This window comes from Seriola lalandi, unplaced genomic scaffold, assembly GCF_002814215.2.
Source record: "Seriola lalandi dorsalis isolate HSWRI2012SDOR001 ecotype SW California unplaced genomic scaffold, Sedor1 jcf7180002053395, whole genome shotgun sequence".
NCBI lineage: Eukaryota > Metazoa > Chordata > Actinopteri > Carangiformes > Carangidae > Seriola > Seriola lalandi.
Genome location: NW_019523948.1, coordinates 1 through 5916, shown reverse-complemented (window position 1 = coordinate 5916; position 5916 = coordinate 1).

The following is a 5916-nucleotide window of genomic DNA, read 5'->3' as shown; positions in this document are numbered from 1 at the left end:
AAGGCATAAAATGTCACAGTATAGTAGAGCATAACATGTCATGAAAACTTCATACAACAGTATGGCAAAAAAAACGTCAAAAACAGTCATAGCATAGTAAGGCATGAAAATGTCAGAAAAACGTCATAGTATAGTAAGGCATAGAAACTCATAAAAACGACATAGTATAGTAAGTCATAAAAAGTCATAAAAACGACATAGTATAGTAAGGCATAATAATCCATAGTATAGTGAGGCATAAAAAGTCATGAAAATTTTATTTTATAATAGTTCATAAAATCTTCATAGTACAACAAGGCATACAATTATTAAATACAAAAACGTATGGTAAGGCATAAAATTTGACAAAAACGTCATACTATAAAAAGGCATAAAAACGTCATAGAATAGCAAGGAATGAAAATGTCATGAAAACGTCATAGTATAGTAAGGCATAAAAAGTCATAAAAACGTCATAGTATAGTATGGCATAAATACGTCATAGTATAGTAAGGCATAAAAAGTCATAAAAACGACAAACTATATTAAGGCATAAAAAGTCATAAAAACGTCATAGTATAGCAGGGCATATAAATGTTATGGTATAGTAAGGCATGAAAAGTCATAAAAATGGCATAGTATAGTAAGGCATAAAAACTCATAAAAATGTCATAGTATAGTAAGGCATAAAAAGTCATAAAAACGTCAGAGAATAGTGAGGCATAAAAAGTCATAAAAACGTCATAGTATAGTATGGCATAAATACGTCATAGTATAGTAAGTCATAAAAAGTCATAAAACGTCATAGTATAGTGAGGCATGAAAAGTCATAGAAACGTCATAGTATAGTAAGGCATAAAAAGTTATAGTACAGTAAGGCATAAAAAGTCATAATATAGTAAGGCATAAAAAGTCATAAAATAGTCATAGTATAGTAAAGCATAGAAAGTCATAAAAAGTCAAAGTATAGTAAGGCATAAAAAGTCATAAAAACGACATAGTATAGTAAGTCATACAAGGTCATAAAAACGTCATACTATAGTAAGGCATAAAAAGTCATAATATAGTAAGGCATAAAAATCCATAGTATAGTAAGGCATAAAAAGTCATAGTGTAGTAAGGCATAAAAAGTCATAAAAACGTCATAGTATAGTAAGGCATAATAAGTCATAAACACGTCACAGTATAGTAAGGTATAAAAAGTCATAGTATAGTAAGGCATAAAAAGTCATAAAAACGACATAGTATAGTAAGGCATAAAAAGTCATAAAAACGTCATAGTATAGTAAGGCATAAAAATTCATAAAAACGTCATAGTATAGTAAGGTATAAAAAGTCATAGTATAGTAAGGCATACAAATTCGTAAAAACGACATAGTATAGTAAGGCATAAAAAGTCATAAAAACGTCATAGTATATTAAGGCATAAAAGTTATAGTACAGTAAGGCATAAAAAGTCATAGTGTAGTAAGGCATAAAAAGTCATAAAATCGACATAGTATATTAAGGCATAAAAAGTTATAGTACAGTAAGGCATAAAAAGTCATAGTATAGTAAGGCATAAAAAGTCATAACAACGTCATAGTATAGTAGGGCATAAAAATGTCATAGTATAGTAAGGCATAAAAAGTCATAACAACGTCATAGTATAGTAGGGCATAAAAATGTCATAGTATAGTAAGGCATGAAAAGTCATAACAACGCCATGGTATAGTAGGGCATAAAAATGTAATAGTATAATAAGGCATGAAAAGTCATAGTATAGTAAGGCAATAAAAGTCATAAAAATGTCATAGTATAGTATAGCATAAATACGTCATAGTATAGTAAGGCATGAAAAGTCATAAAAATGTCATAGTATAGTAAGGCATAAAAAGTCATAAAAACGTCATCGTATATCAAGGAATAAAAAGTCATAGGACAGTAAGACATCAAAAGTCATAGTATAGTAAGGCATAAAAAGTCATAGTTAGCAAAGCATAAAAAGTCATAGTAGAGTAAGCACATAAAACGTCATAAAAATGACATAGTATAGTAAGGCATAAAAATTCATAAAAACGTCATAGTATAGTAAGGCATAAAAAGTCATAAAAATGTCATAGTATAGTAAAGCATAAAAAGTCATAAAAACGTCATAGTATAGTATGGCATAAATACGTCATAGTATAGTATGTCATAAAAATTCATAAAAACGTCATAGTATAGTAAGGCATAAAAAGTCATAAATACGTCATAGTATAGTATGTCACAAAAAGTCATAAAAACGTCATAGTATAGTAAGCACATAAAAGGTCATAAAAATGACATAGTATAGTAAGGCATAAAAAGTCATAAAAACATCATAGTATAGTAAGGCATAAAAAGTCATAGTATAGTAAGGCATAATAAGTCATAAAAACGACATAGTATAGTAATGCATAAAAAGTCATAGAAATGTCATAGCATAATAAGGCATAAAAAGTCATAGTATAGTAAGGCATAAAAAGTCATAAAAACTTCATAGTATAGTAAGGCATAAAAATGTCATAGCATATCAAGGTTTAAAAACATCATAAAAACGACATAGTATAGTAAGGCATAAAAAGTCAAAGTATAGTAAGGCATAAAAAGTTATAGTACAGTAAGGCATAAAAAGTTATAGTATAGTAAGGCATAAAAAGTCATAACAACGTCATAGTATAGTAAGGCATAAAAAGTCATAAAAATGTCATAGTATAGTAAGGCATAAAAAGTCATAAAAACGTCATAGTATAGTATGGCATAAATACGTCATAGTATAGTATGTCATAAAAATTCATAAAAACATCATAGTATAGTAAGGCATAAAAAGTCATAAAAACGTCATAGTATAGTATGGCATAAATACGTCATTGTATAGTATGTCATAAAAAGTCATAAAAACGTCATAGTATAGTAAGGCATGAAAAGTCATAAAAAAGTCATTGTATAGTAAGGCATAAAAAGTCATAAAAACGTCATAGCATAGTAAGGCATAAAAAGTCATAAAAACATCATAGTATAGTATGGCATAAAATGTCAAAAAAAGTCATCGTATATTTAGCCTTAAAAGGTTATAAAAACATCAAAGTATCGTAAGAAATAAATGGACATAGTATAGAAAGGCATAAATGTCATAGTATAGTAAGGCATAAAAAGTCATAAAAACGTCATAGTATAGTATGGCATAAATACGTCATAGTATAGTATGTCATAAAAAGTCATAAAAACGTCATAGTATAGTAAGGCATAAAAAGTCATAAAAACGTCATAGTATGTCAAGTCATAAAAGGTCATCAAAATGTCATTGTATGGTATAGAATAGAACTACATAGTATTGTAAGGCATAAAAATGCCAAAAAAAAACTTCATAGTATGGTATGGGATAAAAATTTAAAAAAAAAACGTCATAGTATAGTATGGCATGAAACGTCGAAAAAAGGTCATAGTATAGTAAGGCATAAAACGTCAAAAAGGGTCATAGTATAGTATGGCATTAAAAGTCAAAAAACATCATAGTATATTAAGGCATAAAAATGTCAAAAAATGTCATAGTATAATATGGCATAAAACATCATAAAAACGTCACAGTATAGTAAGTTATAAAAAGTCATAAAAATTTTATTTTATAAAAGGGCATAAAATCTTCATAGTACAACAAGACATACAAATATCAAATACAAAAACGTATAATAAGGCATAAAATTTCACAAAAACGTCATACTATAGTAAGGCATAAAAGGTCATAAAAATGTCATAGTATAGTAAGGCATTAAAAGTCATAAATACGTCATAGTATAGTAAGGCATAAAAAGTCATAAAAACGTCATAGTATAGTAAGGCATAAAAAGTCATAAAAATGTCATAGTATAGTATGGCAGTAAATGTTATAAAAACAACATAGTATGGTATAGAATAAAAAAGACATACTATTGTAAGGCATAAAAATGCCAAAAAACTTCATAGTATGGTATGGCATAAAATTATCAAAAACGTCATACTATAGTAAGGCATAAAAACGTCATGAAAACATCATAGTATATTAAGTCATAAAAAGTCATAGTAAAGTAAGGCATAAAAAGTCATAGTATAGTAAGGCATAAAAAGGCATAAAAAGTCATAGTATAGTAAGGCATAAAAAGTCATAAAAACTTCATAGTATAATAAGGCATAAAAAGTCAAAGTATAGTAAGGCATAAAAGGTCATAGTATATCAAGGCATAAAAATTAATGGAAGTAAGGCATAAAAAGTCATAGTATATCAAGGCATAAAAAGTTATAGTACAGTAAGGCATAAAAAGTCATAGTATAGTAAGGCATAAAAAGTCATAAAAATGTCATAGTATAGTAAGGCATAAAAAGTCATAAATACGTCATAGTATAGTAAGGCATAAAAAGTCATAAAAACGTCATAGTATAGTATGGCATAAATACGTCATAGTATTGTATAGTATGGCATAAATACGTCATAGTATAGTATGTCATAAAAAGTCATAAAAACGTCATAGTATATCAAGTAATAAAAAGTCATAGTACAGTAAGGCATAAAAAGTCATAGTTAGATAAGCATAAAAAGTCATAGTAGAATAAGCACATAAAACGTAGTAAAAAAGACATAGTATAGTAAGGCATAAAAAGTCATAAAAACGTCATAGTATAGTAAGGCATAAAAAGTCATAAAAACGTCACAGTATAGTAAGACATGAAAAGTCATAAAAACGTCATAGCATAGTAAGGCATAAAAAGTCATATTATAGTAAGGCATAAAAATGCCAAAAAACTAATATATTAAGGCATAAAAACATTTTAAGAAATCGTAGTATAGTAAGGCATAAAATGTCACAGTATAGTAGGGCATAACATGTCATGAAAACTTCATACTACAGTAAGGCATACAAATGTCAAAAAACGCCATAGTATAGTAAGGCATAAAATGTCATGAAAATTTTATTTAATAACAAGTCATAAAATCTTCATAGTACAACAAGGCATACAATTATCAAATACTAAAACGTATAGTAAAGCATAAAATTTCACAAAAACATCATAATATAGGAAGGCAAAAAAACGCCAAGAACATTCACAGTATAATAAGGCATAAAAACATCAAAAAACATCATAGCATAGTAAGGCATAAAAAAAAAACAAAAAAATGTCATCGTATATAAGGGCATAAAAAGTTCAAAAAACATCATAGGATAGTAAGGCATAGAATGTCACAGTATAGCAGGGCATAACATGTCATGAAAATTTCATATTACAGTAAGGCAAAAAAATGTCAAAAACAGTCATAGTATAGTAAGGCATAAAAAGTTATAGTACAGTAAGGCATAAAAAGTCATAGTATAGTAAGGCATAAAAAGCATAAAAAGTTATAGTACAGTAAGGCATAAAAAGTCATAGTATAGTAAGGCATAAAAAGTCATAAAAATGTCATAGTATAGTAAGGCATAAAAAGTCATAAATACGTCATAGTATAGTAAGGCATAAAAACGTCATAATATAGTAATGCATAAAAACGTCATAAAAACGTCATAGTATAGTAAGGCATGAAAGGTCATAAAAATGTCATAGTATAATAAAGCATAAAATGTCATAAAAACGTCATAGTATAGTATGGCATAAATAAGTCATAGTATAGTAAGTCATATAAAGTCATAAAATCGTCATAGTATATCAAGTAATAAAAAGTCATAGTACAGTAAGGCATAAAAAGTCATAGTATAGTAAGGCATAAAAAGTCATAGTTAGATAAGCATAAAAAGTCATAGTAGAATAAGCACATAAAACGTAATAAAAAAGACATAGTATAGTAAGGCATAAAAAGTCATAAAAACGTCATAGTATAGTAAGGCATAAAAAGTCATAAAAACGTCACAGTATAGTAAGGCATGAAAAGTCATAAAAACGTCATAGCATAGTAAGGCATAAAAAGTCATA